Source organism: Xiphophorus maculatus, chromosome 2 (genome assembly GCF_002775205.1).
Source record: "Xiphophorus maculatus strain JP 163 A chromosome 2, X_maculatus-5.0-male, whole genome shotgun sequence".
NCBI classification, from domain to species: Eukaryota; Metazoa; Chordata; class Actinopteri; order Cyprinodontiformes; family Poeciliidae; genus Xiphophorus; species Xiphophorus maculatus.
In genome coordinates this window covers 27663653-27687217 of record NC_036444.1, presented here as the reverse complement: position 1 = coordinate 27687217, position 23565 = coordinate 27663653, and the positions used below count along the sequence as shown (strand labels likewise).

General features: G+C 40.1%; 1 protein-coding gene across 4 annotated transcripts in view; it reads left to right on the top strand.

Annotated features, from left to right (window-relative positions):
* The first annotated feature begins 1487 nt into the window (after window positions 1-1487).
* The window catches only part of LOC102226325 (alpha-1,3-mannosyl-glycoprotein 4-beta-N-acetylglucosaminyltransferase C-like), a 53430-nt gene continuing 31352 nt past the window's right edge, over window positions 1488-23565 (top strand). The window contains exons 1-2 of one of the 4 annotated variants that reach the window (XM_023344208.1): window positions 1488-1621; window positions 7734-7835. The gene's annotated coding sequence lies outside the window, so the exon portion shown is untranslated. Of the gene's footprint in view, window positions 1684-6201; window positions 6240-7733; window positions 7840-23565 lie in introns of those variants that run through there. The other 3 variants (XM_005807458.2, XM_023344216.1, XM_023344203.1) reach the window with 3 other exon arrangements.

The following is a 23565-nucleotide window of genomic DNA, read 5'->3' as shown; positions in this document are numbered from 1 at the left end:
TAAGATACAGCTGGCTGTGATTATACACCTGGCCAGTAGGTGGTTTTGTGTGCACACGAAGCCTCAAGAAATGAACCCTTTCTCGAACCAGTTGGCTCAAGTGGTTCAATGCCTCATGAGGCTTCATCTCACCATCACTAGTTTTAACATTTTCAGAAGTGATGCCAGTAAAGGAAAATATCAAATTAATGTAAAAAAAAAAAAAAGAATAGGAAGAATTTAGTTTAATTATTGGGTTTATTTAACACCCTTTGTTTTGTTTTTTTTTCCCCTGTTTATCTCCTGCCCACCCTCCAGGTCAGTAGGTGGCAGTAATACACCTTCATAGCTGGTCTGCCAGCTATGAAGCCTCTGTGACTTCTTAAATTTCAGTTTTGATATACATTTTGTTATTGTTTAGCATCTGTTGTATATAAAAAGAAATACATAAAAGCAAATACACAGTCAACTTGGTGAATTAAATCTATCTCTTTCCATGTCTCAAGACGCCATCTTTGCCAGGTCTTTCTTGTGAAACAGATTTCAGATCTATCATGGTTAAAATAATAAAATGTATAAATTCATGTTGTAAAAGAAAAATAAAGTTTGAAGGGGAGCGCTTCTCTCGTTAGCACAAACTAAATCCTGTATTTTTCACTTTCACAGGCAAACAGTCTCCTCTGCAAATCCAATCTGCATTCCTGTTAAAACAGAAAGCAATTTAGTTTTTTTTAAATTGTCCAAAGATTGATTGAAACGTAAATGTCAAGAGCAACTTCATACTAGTCAGAATGTTCTTTTTTTCAATAACACTTTCCTCCACAGTTTTCCTTTGCGAGCACCAGCAGACCTGGCGTCAGCAGGCTGCATGAACTACTGCAAATATTACGCTTGAGGTAAAAGAGAGACAGCTGGGTGGAAATTAATTTCTGGGAATAACTAATAGAAAACAGATTTTGCAGTAAACCCTCCTCCGGAGGTGATACTTTGGAGCGATCCCTCATGCTGTGCGTATATGTGGTGACAGGGGAACTGAAAACTGCCTTTTAAACAGGAAGAAACCTCCTGCAGTGTAAGTGTCTCAGTCTAAGTATGCCATCTGCCAAGACTGACACCATAAACTAAAATTTCCTCTTCGCTTTCGGGTAATGTCCAAAGAGACACTCAAAAAGTACTATAAATATAGTTCATGTATTTCCCCACACAAATCAGTTTTGTTGTTGTTGTTGTTTTTGTTAAAGTGTTAAGAGAGACGGCTTTGATGCGGTGCCTCTTTAAGGCTGCCTGTCCAGACTCCAGAGAGAGAGAAACTGGTTGAGATGGTGGCGATGGAGGAGGATACAGGGAGCCAATCAGAGGCAGTAGATGCAGACACACTCTGTTTGTAACACCTTGTGTTGGAGAGTGCGGGGGTGTTGGGAAGGTGTGTGTGTGTGTGTGTGGGGGGGGGGGGGGGGTTGTTCTCTGATGGATGGGGGTGGGGAATCAAAGCAAAAAGGAGGAGAGGCGAGCATCACTGCAGCGGAAGCTTTCTCCCTGCCTTTTCCCCCGTCTTTGCAACGACTTCTCTTTACGCCGAGAGCCGGTGCTGTCTCTTTCTCTCCCCCCCTCCTGAGTGAGTCATGGAAGTGATTTAGCGTAGGTGAGTGGAGCGGCAACAGAAAGCCACAGTCCTGCTGGTGTGTGTGTCTGCGTCGTGGGCAGGTAAGCTCGCTCCTCCTCTCTCCGATTATAGATCTTCTTCTTCGGCTCCTTGGTTTGCCTCTGCCTCCCCGGGAAGAGGAGCAAACAACTTCTGCAGAGTTTGCGTCGCCTTCTCCTCTCCTCTTCTCTCCCCCCCAAACCAGAAGGTAGTTTTATGACCGGGCAGACCAAGGAGCGTTTCGTGCCTCCGGGATTGACAGGCGGACTCAAGAGGGGCTGATGAGGTTTGGACAGAGATGAGAGGGGAGATGATGAGTCAATCTCTGCTTGAGGGACGCTGATGATAATGTGATGATGTAAATATGTGTGAGAGCAGTGAAAGAGAACTGCAACAGCTTAGTTCTTCGATGTTTAGGTGTTGAGATTGTGTCCCCGATGGGAAAACCCCCACAGCGTCCACAGCTGGAGCGCCTCTGGGCATCCCTTCCTGCTCCGTGTGGAATTTAGGTTTGTGGTGATGAAAGCAGGTGATGGGACTTTTTTTTTTTCCCTTGTTTTTGGCTTGAGCTACAGCTGAGCTCTATCACAGCCTTCATCATGAGTCGAGCTGTAAAAACTGCAGCTCAGCCCGTGACACAAATCCCCGACCCCGCTCAGCTGTCGATGCGGGAGGAGGAGGGGGGACCTGTCTTCATCTCACGCCTGGATTAGAGTGATTTACACTCGCTCCTCGTCCACCCGCCCGTGTTTGTGTGCGGTTTGACCTATCATGGCACCTAATGGCATCATGTGTCATCTGCGAGAGGACGCTGTCAAACGGGACATCGTCCCTCAAGCCACACTCGGCCGTAACATGGCAGCTGTTATTAATGTTAGCTCTCCTCGTGACCCTTGTGGAAACCGGTGCCAGTTGGCGGGAATTAATGGAGCTTTTAAATTTAGGAATTACTTGTATTGTCGGCAAAATTTATTCTCCTCTCTCTCTCTCTCTCTCTCTCTGGTAATTTCTTTCCGTCTTTGTTGGCTCACCCGCAAACTAGTCGTAAACACTTGCTTTAAGTGAATCTACAAAACGTTGGGGTCATCGTCCTCAGATTGATCTTCAAACTCTTTCTCCATCCCGGCGCTGTCCAGCAGCTCACAACGTAATCGATTCGTCTCCTTCAGTCTACCTGCAGCCCTGCTCTTGTGATTGGAACAGATTTAATACGAGGAATCAATAAAAGGAAAATGGGCTTTTATGACCTTGTAGGGGTCGCCCAGTGAAACTCTCATTTTGATCTTACCGTCAACTTGGTGTTTTGTTTGCAGAGGTTGAGCGTCTGTATAGACTTTCAAAAAGCCTAAACCGGCTCGATTTAAATTCAAGACGTCGTCGCAGAGTTTCGGTTTTTTGCAGTCGGTGAGGTCTCGCTCAGGGAAGCAATGTGAGGGGGGAGCAGGGGAAGCAATGCAACTGGTAAACAACATTACCAACGTCTGCCCTGGTTCTCCCGAAATTAACATCAGCAGGGTTTTTTTTTTCTTTCTCCAGAACATGTAGTGACAGCGTTTTAAAAGCAAACCTCGAGTTTAGAGTCTGAAGTCCTGATTTTATGCGCACTCAACTCAAAACTTACTGGAGTTGTTTTCTCCGGAGACAGGAAAGATCGGATGATTGCACATAAACTTTACTATCTTTACACACTCCGATGTTGTGATGAAAAACATCTTTGAGTTGTGAAATTAGCTGAGGGAGCAGGTTTTGGGTCTTACGCGAGTCTGGGGCATTTGAAAACTTTTGAAATGTTGTGCTTACTACAGGCGATGTTAAAAGAGAATCAAATATGCAGAACGAACTAGGGCTGGATACATCCTGTGGAAAGATTAAACATTCTGAGTAATTTAGTTTCTTTGTCAGCCAAAACAAGACACAACAAGAATATCTTCTGATGCTCGAATGAATGAAGAGGAAAAACTTTGAAAAAAACCCCAACCTGAAACCGCTTCAGATTTTGGGACATTTGTGCAACTCCTTGCATACTTTTAGACCTTTTCAAACAGACCTGTACGTTTGGATTTTTAATAGACAGCAACAGTACACTGTATTCTGTAAAATGGATAAAAAATAATTTTATGGTGAGGGATAAATTTGGACCCCCCCACAGTTATTCCAAGTTCCAATGGCTAAAATTACTCTCAGGTGTATGACATTAGGTGCACATTATGACGGTGTCGTTATTTAGCTTTTTGCTCTGTTAATCATAGACATTTAGTTTGACGGTCTCCCGATTGCTGAAGTGAGCATAAACGTCACGATGAGATGGAAAGAGGCCTTCAGAGAGGAGAGTGAAGCACCTTAAGAGTCTGGCAAGGGATTTGAAGAAGTCTTAGAAGAATATCAACTCAGCAGTTTCACCGTATGGAAAATGGTCTAAAAGTGAAGGATGTTCACAACAACTGCTATATAGCATGACCAGGTCTGGTCATCCAACCGCCCTGTTCCACTAATACCTTGCTCAGCTTGAAAGCAAGAGCTTCACTAGGCTCGTCAGGGTCGCCATAGCAGGGCAAACCCAGAGCCCTAAAAGTAACACGATGTGATCTGAATGCGACACAAGCACAACAAACAGAAAAATGCCTGCTTGTTGCCATAACGACCACAGTGTTATTATCAGTGTTGCCATTTTCCTTAAAGCTCCAAAGACGCTCGTTTGCTGTCTTGAGTTTTTATCACGCCGGGTCTTGTCAGGAAGTCGTTCTCGTGACGCAACCAGTGACTTCACCCCATAGCCGATCAAAGACTGGGAGTCTTCTGATGACATGTTTACAACTCGATTCCACACACTTGGAATGGACCCCAGGGGGAAGTAGATATCAAAAAAGAGGCTGGTGCCACGTAACCGTTATAACCAAACAGAGATGAGTCAATCCGACAATGTCAAGGACGCCCCAATCATTGGAGTGGCTAAGATAGTCTTATTGCTGTTGTGTGTGGTGTGTTAAGAGTAATATCTGGTCCGCTCAGAAGGTAGACGGGACCGCTCCGATCTAAAAACATGTTTGATTGTCTTGGTCGGATATCACAGTGTGTGTGGTATCCCCCAATGATGAACAAGAACTCAGCCTGTTGAATGTGACATATAACGAGGACTTATTTACTCTAGAATTGTGTTCGGGAGCCACAAAAATCCCTCAGAGGGCTGCAAATGGCCCCCAGCCCACACTTTGGACATCCATGTCTTAGTGGATAGGGTGTTTTAACTTTCTCTTTCGTTAGAAACCACGTTCCTGTTGCTACCTTTTGATTAGTGAGTAAAACATGTTTAATAGTGCTTTTACTGATGATGCGAAACACCGAGAAATAAATTGAGACAAATCAAATAAAAAAAAAAAAATTAGACATCAGTGTATTTCTTCTTCACATGACCATATACGGATAACCTTTAAAAAAAAGCTTAAATTAACACCTTCAGATCAATGTTACAAAACATTTTTTCCCCTAAATGTATTCTCGTTAGTCTGTCTTCCGTCTCTGCTTCACTTTCTCTCAGATGAAGTGATAAAAATAAGGAAGGTGGGTGGACTGCCCCTACTTTTAAGGAACAAGCGAAGTCTACACGGCCATCTGCTCGCAGCAGAACTTCCTTTTAATCACGCCGGCAGCCTCTGAGGGACCAGGCATAACATGCATAACATGTTAGTCACATCATATCCAAGCTGAAAGCCAAGCTTAGTGACTTTCATGCCACACACACACACACACGCCCCCCTACACACACACACGCCCACACGCTCCACTTGACAAATTAAGCAGACTGGCTGCTTGTTTGTCCTTGTAAACACTTTCTGAGCGATTGCTTTTGCCTTATATCGTTTTTACTCACATGAACACGTTGAACTGTGCTTCACATTCTGTTAGCCCCGATGCTGAGGCCTAACAGTCGAGTATGTAAGTGTGTGTTTAAGCAAAGATTCTCACAAGTGTTCAAATCTTTGGTGATGTAAAAAATAAGCCCAAGATAAATAACTTTAAAATTTTTTAAAGATATAACATGACATTTATCTTGTACAATACAGCTGAAAAATAGACAAACAGGTTACAAGCAGAAGATAAAATAGGTGCAATAACTTGGCTGCATAAGTCTGCATATGAAAAATAACAGACTCAGGAGTTACAGCATTGTTTTCTAATAAAGTTGCTAATAAAGTTGCTAAGCTTCAGCCCTCTTATAAACTGGCCATCTTGTCCCACAACGTGTAAAGTGACGCCATCTGGTCGAGTAGATTTGAACTACATGTGGAGTGACGTCAACCAATAGGCAGAAGTTGACGCCTTGAGACTCCGCCCCTCCTCATTTGCATGTAGGCAGATAGTAAAAATAAGAGACAGAAAAATGAAAAAAAAAAAAAAGAGTTGTGGCAAAAAAGAACAACTATGGGCTCTTTGCAGGTCAGCTTCCGCGTTCGGGGAAAAGCGGCTCAGTCTTTTCCGATCTATTGAAAAAGGCTCTTTACTCTGGGTGTTTGCAGGGCTTGTCCAAGGTAACAGTTAATGATGAACATCGATCCAAAGCCCCGACAATAAGCTGGAGAAAGGTTTTAAGATGTTCGCCTCGTTATACACAGATAGGAAGGTGAGTTTTACTTTCTTTAAACTTTGTGGCTAACATTAGCTTTAGCTTATGCTAGACATTTTTCTTGTAAAAATGTGCTATTTAAGTATCTAAACATTTTTCATCACTCATTAACGGACAATGTTTTCACCTTGTTTTCAAGTATATTACGTGGTTTATTGTCGTTGGTGTCAGAGACCAAGTAACGGGGATTTTACGGTTCAGGCTTTTTGCTTCTGAAGCACAACGAGCCCAGAGCTTAACAGTAGAGCAGCTCTGGTGTCGGAGTTCTAGTTAAGCTGACTGTTCAGGTTCAAAGTTGTTGCTTTTAGAAAAATATGGCCGTGTTCCTTAAGGTCTCCATGTTATTTCGCTTTATTAGTTTTTCATGCTTCTTGTGAAGCAGGACGGTGTTTCCAGCAGTGTGTACAGGCGGATCAGTTGCTCGGCTGTCTGGCTCTGGTCTGCTCTCTGGTTCCCATAAACTCTTTCATCCTGAATACAGAAGTGATTCCATGGAAATAACACAGGAGGCTCCTTTACCTTCTGCTTTAGGCTGAAGAAGTTGATCCGGAGTGAAGTGAAGGCTGTAAACTTTGCTGTGCAGCGTTAGCTTTAACTGGTAGCGACGAATATTTACAAGCCACCGTCTTCTTAATTCAGGACCGTTTGGAAATCCATGAAAACTTAAAAGCCCATTACATTAGGAAGACAGCAATGTTCATAGTATTGTTTTATTTGCATCTGAAATAAGACTTTGTCTTTTCTAGCTGTCATGGTAACTCAAAGCGGAAAAAAGAGAGCCGCATTTGCACATGCGGTTGTGACGTCAGCGCGGCAGGCGCAAAGAGCCCATTAAAGAGACACAAATGCATCTACAAGTAAAAGGAAAAACAATATATATATATATATATATATGTTTTAATAACACTAGAATTCTAATTATGTGCTCAAAAATATAACTTGTTGCAACTCAGCTGAAAAAATGAAAAATGAATGTCAATTAAATTATAAACATGAGGCAAACGTCTTTCAACAAATAATAAAAATATGTGCATTTTAAGTTATTGATTTACTCCTTTGACTATTTATTCTTTTACTTTTAATTATGTCAGTTTCGGATCCCTAGATAAATGTGTGACTGATTTATACAAACCCAACATTTAACTATGGGCATGCGAGCATATATGCTCACGAGACCTCTACTGTACAGGTGAGCTCTTGATAGGTAGAAAGTGGCTCTGGTTTAGATTTAATGAGACGCAGCAGAAGATAATGAGCCTGTTCTGCCTGAACACAGATGCATTGTGTTCAGGTGAACGTTCTCACCGAAGAACGCTCTGTTTGTGAGAGTCTGATGTTCAAGGCTGACAGAACATGCCATCCTTTGTCTTATGGACAAACAAGTTATTAGAGGGACGCGTGCTCGTAAACGCTCGAGACTTGTTGTGAACGACCAAGTCAAACTCGGTCGTCTTCTGATTCCTCCTGTCGTTTGTGTTGCTTTACTTTCAGTCCGGCGCGTGATGTGACTGAAAGGATTCGTGCCAGGCCAGAGAGAACAGGAAAAAAGAAAAACTTTCCCTCAAACAACATCCGGTCTATTCACGCCAACAGGTAGGTAAGCTCTATGTTAAATTACTGGTTTAGCGCGTGGAGCGCTTTCGAGCATTGACGTCAGACTTTTTTTTTTTTTTTCCTCGTGCAACTGAGTTGTCACATGAGCAACAGTGGCGCTAGTTTTCAGACACTGTTAACAGCTTTAAACGTGTGAGTACTGTCTGTAATGAGCCTGTACATCTGAAAACGAGCTGCTGCCTTCACTTTGTTCTTTGATTCATTGAAACTTTCGTGAACGAATCGTCAACTTTCTGGAGCAAACAGTAAGTCGGAGTAAGCAGTATTAGCTTCTGGAGATTAGTTTCTGGAGTACAAATTTGTACATTGCTATTTTCAAATAGCTAATGTACAAATATATTAGCTATTTGTACATAGCTAATGTATTAGCTATGTACAAATAGCTAATATCTATTATTAGCTATTTGTACTAGCTAATACAAATATTATTATATTTGTACATATTAGCTATGTACAAATAGCTAATGTCATTAGCTATTTGTACATAGCTACATTCTCAATTTACAAAGAAATGAGAAATAATCAAGGTGGTTCTGCTGAATAAAGCTTTGGAACGTGACGTCACTGCTCTAGACGTAGGGATATGAGCGCCATCTTGAGGGGCCATAACCGACAAAAACGACTGTCTCACAGACATTTTGAATCCAAGTTACTTAAAATTATTTAGCAATGGTACGAACTTGTTGCGTTATTGGATGTAATGTCCAATCACACGACCGAAACGGTAAAAAGATGGAAAACGGACTTTAGTTTCACTGTTTTCTTGCCTGGAAACAATGCGAGGGGGCTAAGCTATCACAGCTAAGCTATCGGAGCTAACAAAAAGGAGACGAATGTTCTGGATATCAGCGGTGAGACGTCCTGATATTACGTTCTCCAACATCCCAGGATATCTACAAGTTTGCTCCAGACATTTACATTCTGGTGAGTGTTTAAATTCGCTTTGTTGCTGTTGTGTCATATTGTTTTGGTATGATTTTGTCCTGGTGTACGCATGTTCAGTTTATGTTGAGTTCATCTCAGTGGGTCAACCTTGTTTAGGTCGGGCTTATATTTTTCATGTAGCATAGTCCGAGTTTTGTCAGTGGACATCGAGGTTATTCCATTATTGTGAAGTAAACTATTTTACTAGCGTTATCAAATTTACAGCATTAATACTGATGTGTGTTCTGATATCTCCTCTTCAAGGCAAACCGACGTATGAAATGGATCAGATAAATCCAGATGGGTTCCAGCGCTGAATCTGGGTCACTGCGAGGTAAACGCCGCAACATCAGACCGACATGCGCGTCAATTAAAGTGGCGATACAGCAAGACCATGGTGGATCGACAAGTTACAGAGACTGTGTTTTTATGATTTACCCCAGAAGAGGTAAATCATAAAAACACAGTAGTAGAGGCTGTAGAAGAAGAGCAAGTTGGAGACGCTGAGGAGGAAACCCCAGGAGAGAAGCTCAGCAAGGCTGCAGACTCTGAAGAGGAACATGAACCATTTGTGTTGAAATATGTGTTCAGATGGAAGTGTCTGTTTTCTGTCATTTCATAATTTAATGTGGTAAAACATTCATGAAACGTTTGATTCAAGCTCTTCAAGTTGCATGTAAACAGGTGATGAAATGAATCACATTTCAAGTAAAGATTTGATATTTAAAATATTTCAGGTAATAAACATACATGTAATGAAAGATTATATTTTAAAAAAAACATTTTATGTGATTAAAGTAAACAATTATATAATGAGACATTTTGCAGTAAACATTTAACGTAACAATCAAACCAGATGAAAGAGACCATCTTTAAACATTTAATGTGTAATTAAACAGTTCAGAGTAAACAATAAAGGTGACGAGTAAAAGTTATGAAATAGATCACACTTTAAGTAAATATGTGTTGTATTTAACATATTTCAGGTAAGAAGTGAACATGTAATGAAATAGATCCTGTCCTAGAATTTTATGTAATTGAACATTACAGGTAACAAATGTGATGATCATCTGAGGTAATACATTTTATGAAATTTGTTATTTTTTACAAAATATAAAATTAGTTTAAAAATTGAAAAGGGGTCAAAATGGAATAAAAATATGTGCCTAATCTATACAGTTTAGTAGAATAATTTCACATGGATTTTGAGTTAATGGGTCACATGACCTAGAAGCTACTGAAGAAAAATGCTAAATTTTGACTACAGAAATAGCTAAAAAATATAAAAAGTGTTCAAGTGTAATAAAGATGAGAGTGCTTCATCTATGCAGTCTAGTAGAACAATTTCACACTGGTTTTGAGTTAATGGGGCACACGAATTGGAAGCTATTGAAGAAAACATTTAATATTAAAGTTATTTAAAATACTGAATATGACTTAAAATTTTAATAGAGGATAGTGTGCCTCGTGCAATAGCATGAATTGCCACCTTTTTGTATCAGTTGGTCAAAAGGCAAGGAATTTATTTACAGGAGTGTTTGGTTAGGAAATTGACGGCCCCAAGTGAACCTCCGAGAGCTTGAGGGGGGGCGGCAGAAGTAGCTGGCCGGAATTAGCGTTCATAAATCGGATCAACCTTGAGCTAAACGCCCTTTAGGAGCGCGAATATCCAAAATCCAACCTGAAAACAGCCTCACTGCGGTCAGTAACACAATGAAAACGGCGAAATAAAGTTTTTGGTCTGTGGCTTTTAAAGATGGCGCCGAGTGACTGTGCGAGTCGTAAACGTCACACGCAGTGACGTCGGTTCCAAAGCTCTATTTCTTTTTTACTGTGTTTTCTACACGTCACCCACCCTAGCATGTCTTGGCGCGACCATCAACTCCTGAAACCATACGCATGAACGAAAGCGCACGTGGGGTCAGTGCGACCTCGACAGACCGCGCATAGGATAAAACGTTCGCAGGAGCCAATTGTAATTAAACTCAAGGAACTTTACATGGATGAAAAACCAGTAAGTGCTTGTGAAGGTGAAACAAAGCTTTCTCTTTAGGGTTCACACGTCGGATTATTGCTTTATAAATACCGCACGCGCTCCTCAGCTCCGTTCTTACATGTGTTTTACACCTCCAGCAGCTCCGTTCAGTGATATCCTGCTTCCACATGAAAGATCCTCCATCTTTAGAGAAGGTGTGAGGGTGTAGAGAATGACACCTTGGTGCTCGGGTGTTTGAATGGTAAAAAAAGTTCAATCTGTGAGCAGCTTACAGGTAAACAGGTTCTCTAAACAGAATATCAGACATTTCAATAGAAGTGGATTTTTCTTTGATACAACATGCTTTTATGACTGATTTTCTATTTCCTGTTTTTTTTTCATGCTGAAAGGGAGCTTTTGGCTCTTTTCTTAGTTTATTCAGCTGATTGTTTACATACAATATTTAAACCAACATGACACTCTCTGTTGCTGAATCAAACTGTTTCCTTTTTTAGGTTACTTAGGATTATGGTTATCAAAACTAATTTCTATTTGCTAAGTGCCAGAATGAAGACACTTTTGTTACAGCACACTTTTTAAACCTTTGAACACCTATATTTGTCTTTAAATTGTATGACTTGGGTCAAACATTTTGGGTATTCTTTCACCGTAGTTTGATATGGTGCTGCTTGTTAAGTTACAAAGTCAAATGAAGAAATAAAATTGGTCACAGTTATTCAAATATTATTTGAATAATTAAATTGTGTTATCAAATTACTTATCAAAAATTGTTATTCAAGTGTCATATTTTCAAACTAAATGTTTTATTAGCAAGCTAGGTATTTTTACAATTTAAATGTTTAACACGCTTTTTTATTAGCAAAATAAATATTTAATATGCCACAAGAGCAGGCTTCAAAATGTTTAATTAGACAGTGAAATACTAACCTTTAAACTAAAGACTTAGCTAGGTTGCTAACTATTGACTTTGAAGCTAAATATTTAGTTGGTAAGTTACATTTTAAGCTTGCAAGCTAAATATTTGCTTTGCAGCTAAATATGTAGTTAAAAAATTAGCTTACTAATTAAATATTTAGTTTAAAATGTGACATATAAAACTGAACATTCTATTGTAGCCTGATGCAGCCCGGCTCCAGTTCAACAGGGGGGGCAAAGTGAACACATAGCAATAACAAAATTACTCAAGTAAAAGAAAAAGGTACAGTGCAGTAGAACTACACATATAAGTACCTTTTTTCCAAAAAAGGTACTCAATGTAATAAGTACTACACACGTTTGAACATAAACAACAACATCAGTAGCCTACAGGCTGCTAGTTAACAAGCTGAAGGTGCTGTATTGGTATTAGCTAGTCATCATTTAGCTAAAATTATCTGCATCCAGCAGCTTTACTCAACTCAGTCGGTTAGTTTGGGGGAAAAACTGTGGAAAGTGTTTTACTGGTTTGTTGCCATGAATCTAACAGACCTGAGTAGCTCTGCACAGCAGCAGCAGCAGCAGCAGCAGGTCTCCTTCACTGCTTTACAGGTGTAAACCCAGTGCGAGCGTCGTAGCGCTCATGTTGCGTTTAAAGGGGGCTCGGAAAAACAGGTCACGACGTGTTGACTATTAAACCCTTTTAATGGCTGAAAAAAGTGACAGAAGGCACAGATATGGGAAGTGCGGAAGCCCCTACTGTATGAAATCGATATGTAGGGATAACAGAGAGTTGGAAACTTTAAGGTAAAAACAAACAGCTTCCAGCGGGGGCACGGCTGATGCCGTCGGGCCTGTCTGTGTAGCTGATTTCTTTTTCTGTTCACTTTTAAATTAAGTCTTAGTATCAAAAAATAATCAGTTAAGAAAAAAAGAAAGCCGTGTATATTCTGTTTGACTCCCAAGGTAAAGGGCGACTCACCAACATTTTTCTCTCACTGGTCATAAAATGACCCTGCTTTTTTAAATTAACAACATAATAACTTTCGCATGATTTTTGTGGCCAAGCAAACAAGCTGAACAACCTAGGAACAGAATGAAAGGAAATCTCAGGTTTTTCAGGTGTCTCACTGTTGCTTATTTTTTTTTAATTGACATTGTTTTGTATTACTTAAGTTTGACTTTGACATTAAAGTGTTTATTTTTTGTCAAAGAAGGGAAATTGTGTCAGTCATGATTGATTTACAGTAAAAGGAGTAAAACACATGAAGGGGTGAATACTTCTCAGGGGCATTGTAGATGTAACCTTCCTTTCTACTGTACAGATATGTGACTTTTTATCAAGGTCAAGGTCAGAGTTTGGTCATATGACAACTAAGAAACTCCAGTTTTCTACATTCTCAAATCACAAACCATGTTTGAAATAATCTGTCACAATAGTCAATCCAACTGCCAAAGGAAAAAAAAAAGCAGAAAATCCTCGTTTTTGGGTCTTCACAAGTAGAAAATGAAATAATCTAGTTCAGATTTGATCAGTCGAAATATTTTAGATTTTGAATGAGAGACTAATAACTGCAGTTGGAGCTCATAAAAATATTAAAAATATAAACAGCTTTTCAGTTTAGTGTCGACAGGAAGCGCTGACGCAGGTTCTACATTCAGCTTCCTTAGTGGCTCATTAGTGACACAAATATTATTATAATATTATTATTACAGTTGCAAGTTGTATTTTTATGATGTAAAGTTCTCTGAAATGCCTTGTTGCTGAAAGGTGCTGAACAGATAAAATTAGATTGATTGATTGTACTAAGGTTGAGTTTGGATTCCATTGGTGACTTGTTAAAATGTAATAATGAATCTTCCACTGATTTGTCAACATTGTTTGTCTAAGAAGAACAAACACACATTGTACATTTACTGTTCTAAATGAGGAAACTCGTTTTCTGTTTTACCATTTTTTACCAGTGAAGCTAAGATTACTGAGACCTTACTAACTGCTATATTTAACAGTCTGGAGTGTTTTTCATTTCCTTCATAATCTTTTGGGAAATTTGCACTCTTGAACTAAATGCAAACACTTGGTAACAAAACAGCTAGCTGGATGATTTGAGTGCATCTATTCTGGTCAGCTTCACAAATTCCAGACTTATGGTCATTTTCCTTTAAATCACGACCGAAAACCCATTTCTTTACAGCTGCCTTTGATTAATAACAACTGGAAAATAGATTGACTCTGGTATGGAAATACCTCTTTATTCGGTCACTCTTAATATTATGTTGGTTTTTGTATTGGATCTTTTTTTTTATCATCTAAAGCTCATTGAACTGCCTTGGTGCTGAAATGTGATGTATGCAATGAAGCTTGATTTAAATCTTTAGCAGGCCTGTTACAATAACACATTTTGTCAGATGAATGTCCCAGGAATTATTGCGACAAACAATAATATTGCTTTTGAAACCATTTTCAGCTAATAATGGCATAATAATTCAAGTTTGCCTTCCCAAAGATTAACAAACTTCAATTTGCACACGACACTCCACACTGGAACTAAAAGATATTTTAAATATCTAAAATAAAATATAACAATAAGAACAATAAATAAAATGGAAATAAAAACCCATGCAGGACCGAAAACATAAATAAAATGAATTTACAAAGTTTCTGTAAACAAAATTGCCCTTCAAAAAAATTTACCCTCAGATTGGAAATGATAGAACTCATTTTTATTTATTATCTGATTAACTGATTGCTTATTGCAATTCATATGTTAATGTTATTATTACTACTAAGCCTGGAATTGTAATTATCTAGTCAATAATGACTCAGATTTTCTGATTTGGTTATGTTTTAAAAAGTGTTATTAACTCGTTAGTAACTGACTGAGATTTAAAACAAAAAAATTAATTAGAAATTCTAATAATTAACCTTAAATTTACGGGGGGTGGGTAGTGTTGATCTGATAATCTGCCAAGAATATTTTATTAGCAGTTTATAACTTTTCATCTGAAGCACATTTTCAGTACAAATCAATATTTTCTTGATGTTTTTTTTTTAGAGATCGTAAAGCGAGAGAAATGAAATTAGAAGCTCATTTAAAGAATACTCCAGAATTGTGACTGTTATAATTTATACAGAAGTACAGAATATTTCACACTTTCATTAAGAGCATGAGTGAACTTTTATCCATTATACAGAATAAGGGTCAAAGTAAAGGCAACTATCTTCTGCTGCCTGGCAGATTATCGTTTTCATTTCGTCTGTTTCAAAAGCTTTTGATCTGCCTCCCACTAACTTTTGACAAGTTAGAAAAGAGGGGCCTACAACAGTCCCACAAGGCTTAATTATCCTTCTGACTGATAACAACTTGGAGAGAAGGGGAGGTCGGCCAAAATGAGAACAGGAAGCGAGGAGGAGGAGGGTGATGGTGGGGATTAATGCAGATTTTCTGATATTACCTGGCCTGTGATGAAAAGACTTGTGTTGGCAGGCGGAGCACCTAATCCTCTCAATTTCTCTTTCTGCTGCCATTAAACATCTGGAGCCGTGTAGAGCGAGATATTATTGACCAGCCTGACTCCAGCGGTGGAGGTGTAAATCACACCAGTGACTTTAGCCGTCTTCCACTGAATTTTATAGTTAGCAGAGATCAGAGTTTTGTTATCGATTTTTAAATGTTGGTCTCTATGTATCTTTACGCCGATGCCAGTTTTACCCATGTTCCCTTTTAGAGCTATAACATTACAATTGCAAGAACAGTTTTGGTCATTATTTTTATCCCTTCCTAACATGAATGGAAATTAATTATTGATATCTCTTTTTAGAAAAGAGAAAATATTTAGTATCTTATGTCAACATTCGGTTCGGTTAGTGTAGTTAGCATTACTAAACTTTGCTAAATTTTAGTAATGCTAAAAGTTTAGCTAAATGCTAAAATGCTTTAGCATTTTTAATGCTAAAATTTTAAACACATTTTAAAGATGTGTTTAAAATGTGTTTAAACACATTAAAGCTGTGTTCAGCTGTTTAATGAACACACAGCTTTGCTTCGCTGTGTGTTCATTAAACTTTATGGTAAGGATTTACATTCTCTAGGCCTACAACCAATCAGCACCATGGAAAATGAATGGCGCTCCTCGATTGGTCGCTTTTCAAATGCCAGCCAGTAGCATGCCAAGTTGCGTTGTGCCTAGGTTTTTCCACATTTTGTTTAGAATATTTTAGATATGCACAACAAAAGGTAAATTTTCCACAAATAATTTAGGGGTTTCAAATAGGTGAATCTCCAAATAGGGGAATATTAATAACAATATGTGTATGCTAGGTGTCATGTTGGATTACAAATGTCAAAAAACCCCAATGTATCTAAAGTATGTCACTTACAGAAATTGTCTTCCAACCATTTTTCTTGGTAAAATTTAATTTGAAGAAGAAAGTGCAAGTTGTGGATTACCGGCCTAGTTGTGCTAGTTGCCGGTATACACAACGCTAACGCCAGCAAATCCTTTCCTATTGCTAGCCTGTCCACGTTAATGGCCAACAGAGGAAGAACCCATGAGGGCAGCATACTCATTATATTTAGTTTGGGACGTGTGCATAGCAACCAGCTTTAGTGGTATTCATGCCCCACTTTGTTTACAGGCCAGAAAGTTTGAAGCTTACACACACTGCCTGTCCAAAATGGGCTTTAACTCGGGCCTACAGGTCAAATAGGAAACCCCCAGAAATAAATCAGACTAACAAGAGGCCACCAGAGTTTATCAGATGATTTGTCTTTCTGAATTTACTCAGTAAGTACAAGCCTCAGTCAAACCATCACTCCATACTCACAGCACATTAAGGGAATTTGTTCCTTCACTCAAAGTGGCAAGCATAAGAACAAAGTTTAGTTTATTCTGACCAAGATATTTTTATAATTCAGGAGAAACACAAGTGCAGAACTCCTGAGAAGTCCCTCAGGTGGAGCAGATTTATGTTTTTGCTCTCCCGAGTTTTTATTATGTTGTGTTATTATTTATTCTTGGCCTCAATCACCTCTGAGTTGTTTCGACTTGTGAGTCACTGAATTGCAAATAAAAGTCTCTTTAGGTCCTCGTGGTCACTTCAGTGTGTTTTTCGCTCCTTTTAGTTGTTTTCAATTATCTGCACTAACTGTTTAACTTGCAAAGGTTCCTCGGGGTTCAGATCTCTCATTTTTTACAGAATATTTCCAGGCCGCTGTAGATCGAAGCTCCACCTCATAGCCGTCAGCTACATCTTAACTTTTCTCTGTCGAGAAAAGAATAATAAAAAAACAGCTATCAAAACAATTACTCCCAACATGGCCTCCCAGCTTCCATTAAAGCGTCATGCTAAGTTGAAAGCATGTTTTCAGTTTCCAGGCGTAAAAAGCAGCATGTCCATCCTGTGAGAGAGAGGTCAAAAAGCTAAGCTGCTTGGCAGACAGGAAAAAAAGCGGCTTTATGTTCATACTTGGCAGTGCTAATCTGGTTGCCTCCTAACAAATCTCCCCCTAATTTTGAGACATTATCAGACACTGAGGGACCTCTGGTATCATACCGCCATGTGGCGTCTGTCTCACAGCCGGGTCTGGACCACACTGAGGGGCACTGAAACCCGAGAAAGGTTCACTTTCACACAGTATCAAACGTTGATTTGTGATGATGTGAGGCTTTAGTCTGCGGTTAGTGATACAAATCTTTTTAGAGCTCAACATCAAGTGATGTATCATCTAGAATGACAAACATTCAGATCTGTCTAAATTGTTTTTACAGAGAAAATTAGTTTGGTAGGGTTTTTTAAATAACTATTATGTTGATGACAACAATTATTTCCTCATTTTCTAAAACTCTTGTTAGTTTTTTTTTCTTTCTTTTTTTAAGAGGTCCACAACAAAAATGTTTCTTTTTTTTTCTTAATTCTTAATTACTACACCACCTTGTAGTACGGTTGGGCATTTATCAGATCGTTTATCATTTATCGTTATAAATATCCCATTGTGATTATAATTTAGGTATATTGTTGTCACAGTAAAGTTCAGCTAATGTTGTTAAAGTCCAATCTTGAGCTAAAACCTCAAGACTGTCCACAGTGTAACTGAATTAATCATCTCTTTACCCATTAAAAGTTCCTCTTTTCACATCAGTAAATTTGATGACAAGAATGTAATTGCATTTGGTATTGAAAATACAATTTGCATAAATTTCACATCCAAAATTAAACATTTTTTTTTACTTTCTACTTTTTCCTTCACTTCCATTTCTACCCCACCATTTAGAACTTGTAGGTGTTCGGAAATGATCCCAAAAACCTAGCAGTGAAGCAGCTGTTTGTCCTGTTGACTTGTAGCCAGGAGGTTGTGGGTTCAAATCCCAGCCAGGACCTTTCCACATGCAGTGTGGATGTTCTCCCTGTAGGATCAGAGAATGAATGGACTGTCCTTTACCTACAGCATCCATGGAAATGGAAGCCAACACTTATTAAGCAAACTCCTGAGAGGTTGCAGGTCTCTAAAAACCTCTGAAGGAAACAGGTTTCTGCCCTCCATGTGTCTGCTGCTGGCTGAACAAGCATTCATAACGAGCGCCGTCGTTGTTCCCGCTATAAGGCATGCATTGATTGATCTGAAAAGCGTTCCACTGATTCTCTGATCAGTCAGATTGCGCCAACAAAGAGATGAATCAGTGATAAACAGCCTGCGGACGCGCAACAGGTGGATAATCTGTGTGTGTGTGTGTGTGTGTGTGTGTGTGTGTGTGTGTGTGTGTGTGTGTGTGTGTGTGTGTGTGTGTGTGTGTGTGTGTGTGTGTGTGTGTGTGTGTGTGGAAGCCAGGAGAGCATCAGAGAGGAGTTATCAGTTCTCCATCTCTGTCGTCTACGTGGTGAACCGTGAAGAGCACGCGTGTCGCATTCCCCCGAAACCCGCTCGGTTCATCCTCCATTCAGATCTCGGTTTATTTAGCTAATTAGCGCGGATTAGCTTCTCTTTGATGGAACGGGGGGAAATGTACGTGATTGGATCAGTTAAGCTTTTTGATATTCATAACTCGCTCTTGCCACTTTATTTTACAAATCCCAGAGGATTCCATCACAGCTTCATGTCCTCTACTGAATTCCTATTTTCTGTTCTGTTCTCCACTCTTCCATGTCTGGTCTGTAGTTTTGCTGTGTTGTTTGGCGCTGTTGGCCAAGGGTCTATGTCATCTTATTGGCTTGCTTTACATGTTTCATATCTGATAATTTACCTCTAAAAACTTTGAGCCACAGATCAAACCGTAACTGGTTGACTAAGTTGCCAGATGCGAGCAGGACCTGCTCACCCAATGTGCCACTGCTTCAGCTCAGCTGCGTTTCTAATAACCAGGTAATTGCTCAATTTTTTGGCAGTATCAAAATGGGTTTATTTAGCAAGACTGCAATGGAAACTTAATTTTTTTAACTTTTTTTTTTTTTTTTTTTGCATCACAAAAGTCACTTGATCAACAACCCGGAGTTGCCACTGGCTCGAACCAGAAAGAAGACGACGTCAAGAAGTAGATGGAGGATCATGGCGGCACCTTTTTTTTTTACCCCTCCAGGGGGTCTTTTGTGGGCTCTAGTGCCCCTTATATGAAAGTAGATTGACAGAAAAGGGGGAAGGAGAAGGGGAAAGACATGCGGCAAATATCGCCGGGTCCAGGAATCGAACCCGCGATGGCCGCGTCGGGGACTCAGGGGTCCAAATGTGGGTCGCGCTAACCCCTACGCCACCACGGCACCTTTTTTTTGGATGATTTATCTCTTGAACAAACTTATTCAAATGCAATTTTAATTGTGCTTCCTATTTCATAGTTACACCGCAATTGCAAAATTGTGGGGATTTTCCGACGTTAGCGGAATATTAAACTTTTCCGCACATTTGTAAAGGAAACGCAGCTGCTAAGGAGAACCACCGTGTCATTAGTCTCAACAACTTTAACCGACAACAATTTCTAGTCTGTATTTCACTTCTTCTGACTCTTTTCCACCATTGGTTGGAGTTAATGATGGTGCTCCCAGCAGCAGTAGCAGCTCTGGAAAAGTTCTCTTTTAAAAAACGTGCACTTCTAAAATGCCAGCCGTTCTATGGCATGAATTTTTATTTTATGAGGAAAAAAATATTTCACCCTAGTTTTGGGAGTTTGAGGGGGTCTTTATAATATATCAATCAGAAAATGTGCTCCACCCTGCCACCCCCACCAGATTTTGGTTTGTTGTCTCAGGGCAACAACATGCTATGAGGGTACTAAAACGCCAAGGTTTTCTTTAAGTGGAATGATTAACAAACAAGCAATAAACACATTAGAAGAAGTTTAATTTCAACAACAACAATTTCAACAAGTTTCCTTTCAACAAACAGCCACAAATGGTTTATCAATTAGTGCATTAGAGATTAGCTGCAGTGTGTGTTTATGTTTCCAAATACATGTTCCTGTGGGGTACTGAATGGCTCCGTGTTTCTCTTTTTTACAAAGTACAGTTTGTATTATTCTGTATGGAACCTCATGAAGCAGTTGCTGGTGGATGTGAAACAAAGGTGGGCGTCACATTTTTGGCACTTGGCTTTAGGTGTACCTTTGCATCTTGGTACCTTGCATCTCCCTTTCTTTTCATCCATGACCATCCAGTGGGCTGTGGCATCCAGACGCACATCAGGGACCGGGATAGGTGTAGTAGGTCCTCTTCTCCTCTTCTCTTCGTACTCCCCAGCAATTGTGGAACTGGGACGACCTCTCTTACGCTCCAGATTCTTTCCACTTTTGCACAAGCTTTCTGCAATATATGACTTGAATGTATAAAGCCTCATCTGTTCCTCTTTTCTCATCCCAGTGCTGCTGCAGTCTCTCTTGTAGAGCAGCCAGGCAGTCACGATGGTCATGTCGATAAAGTGGAACATCAGCCGATGGTACCACTTTTTCGACCTGATTTTGTTGCGGTACAGTGCAATGAGGGAGTCCAGCAGATCCACTCCACCCATATTCTTATTGTACTCTCTCACCACAGCAGGACAGGGAACTTTGATGATTTTTTTTTGCTTGCCATCCCACCTATCAACGTCGGTGACTGGGTGCGCTCCAATGTAATTGCTGAGAAGACTGACTGAACGGTTATCATACCATTTCACAGCATGCAAAGTGGTTTCTCCAACCATGGCGATCTTCTGTTCAAAAGATCCACGCCCAGTTCTCTTCAACTCAACATCACACATCAAGTTGACACCTGGTAGTCTGTTGCTACGAACAGTACCAGTACAGTGAATTCCCTGGTGAGCAAGTGTGAGAATGAGAGGGACACTCGTGAACCAGTTGTCAAAGAACACCTCGTAGTTCTGCTGTCTGGGTATTGGCTGGGCCAGGCGGAGGACAACATTGCCACTTGCTCCTACATCTGGCAGCTCAGGTGGTTGCACAACTCTCCCCGTGTAAATCTCAAAATTGTGCGGGACACCATCAGAGCCAGCCAAGATGAATATCTTGTAGCCCCATTTCTTTGGCTTAGCTGGCAGGTATTGCTTGAGTCTATTTCTTCCCTTGAAAGGAACCATCTGCTCATCCACAGCCAACTTCTCACTCATTGGTATTGTCTGCAGCTTTGAGGTAAGATGAGTGACCAGTGGTCGGATTTTGTGGAGTGGATCAATATTTTCTCGTTGTCTCACTTCATTGTTGTTGAAGTGCAGGGATTTTTTAATGAACTCCCATCTGTTTAGTGCCATGGTGTCAGCTACCTGGGACACTCGGGTGGCTTTGTTCCAAAACATGCGGGTGCCTGGTAATCCAAACAATGACATGTATACTGCTGTACCCATAAATTGTTCCAGTTCTTTTTTAGTGAGGTTAAGGGGCTTGTTGGTGTCACACTGAATGGCATATAAATTTGACTGCTCTAGAACTACTTCCAGAATGTCTTCAGAAAAAAACATCTTGAAGTATTTGTAGGGGGAATTGATATGATCTGATTTTGGAAGACTGGCCTGCCATTCTGGGTAATCAGTGATATTGGCACTGTGGGGTGTTCTCCAACGAGGTAAGCGTGGAACAGCTTCCTGTGATACTTCATCCTCTTCATTTTCCTCTTCATCCACAGACTCATTGTCATCAGGCAGGTCATCTGTTTTCAAAAGAAACCAGTAAGCATAAAATTAGAATAGGTTATATATACCTCTCTTCACTCACTTATGTACAAACGCACATACATGCTCATTCCATACAGTATGTTACTCTATTGACTGAACCCTGATCTCCTAACTCTCCCTCAAACCTGATTTTGGAGTCCACTCTTCCTCACTGTCACTCTCCTCAAGCTCACTGTCCTCACTGTCAGAAGGAATGAGCCTAACCGCTTGATCATGCTCCTTACGCCCATAAAATCTTTGTGCATCCATTTCCTATGAGTAATAGTAGATAGTACAGAAAAAAATTGATTATGTTGATAACTACATATCCCTACACATCTCCATCCATGAGCATGTTATAGTTCACACAAAAGTGGACTAACTGCACAATGTTGCCCTGAGGCAACGAATGAAAAACTGCCATTTTAGTATATAAATGAAGACAAAAGGTGTCTTTACTCAATCAAATATGCTTTTTCACTTATTCATGCACATCACAGATATTATTTATACAAAATTATTTAAATTTAAACATGTAAAAAAGTGAAATTTATCTTACCTTCTGCTAGCGGTGTGTCCAAGTCAGCTGCGGTCCAAAAAAAGGATTGTTTCACCCCAAGACAAAGGTCAAAGCCACGCCCAGCTCAAATTTCATTGGTCACAGACATATCATCAGATTTTTTATGTGATGTTTTACTTAAAAAAACTTTAAAGGGGCGGTGTGTGGGCCAAAATAGTGGTTTGTTGCCTGAGGGCAACACAATGCCATAGAGGGAACCCGGAGTTGCCACTGGCTCGAACCAGAAAGAAGACGACGACAAGAAGTAGATGGAGGATCATGGCGGCACCTTTTTTTTTTACCCCTCCAGGGGGTCTTTTGTGGGCTCTAGTGCCCCTTATATGAAAGTAGACTGACAGAAAAGGGGGAAGGAGAAGGGGAAAGACATGCGGCAAATATCGCCGGGTCCAGGAATCGAACCCGCGACGGCCGCGTCGGGGACTCAGGGGTCCAAATGTGGGTCGCGCTAACCCCTACGCCACCACGGCACCTTTTTTTTGGATGATTTATCTCTTGAACAAACTTATTCAAATGCAATTTTAATTGTGCTTCCTATTTCATAGTTACACCGCAATTGCAAAATTGTGGGGATTTTCCGACGTTAGCGGAATATTAAACTTTTCCGCACATTTGTAAAGGAAACGCAGCTGCTAAGGAGAACCACCGTGTCATTAGTCTCAACAACTTTAACCGACAACAATTTCTAGTCTGTATTTCACTTCTTCTGACTCTTTTCCACCATTGGTTGGAGTTAATGATGGTGCTCCCAGCAGCAGTAGCAGCTCTGGAAAAGTTCTCTTTTAAAAAACGTGCACTTCTAAAATGCCAGCCGTTTTAATTGTTCAGAGGTGACTGCAGACAAGATAACATGAGCTATAACTCCCAGGATGTTAAAAGTATACAGGCAGGCAGCTATATGGAGCATGCAGCTCCTTACCGTCCTAATAAGCCGAGCCTGTCTTCTCTGAGTGTGGCAGGTTTGTCAGATCCCCACTTTTGAAGGTCCTGGAGTCAGGCGTACCTGACAAACGCTTTTGATTATTGTGGATGGCTGCAACATGAAACAAAAAGCATCTTAGAGATATTTTCCTGCCAGCATTAAGTTTCTGCCTCAGCTCATTCTTTGATCTACTTTACTGTTGCAAAGATGGTGGTGGGGGTGATAAAAATAAAGGTATAAACTGG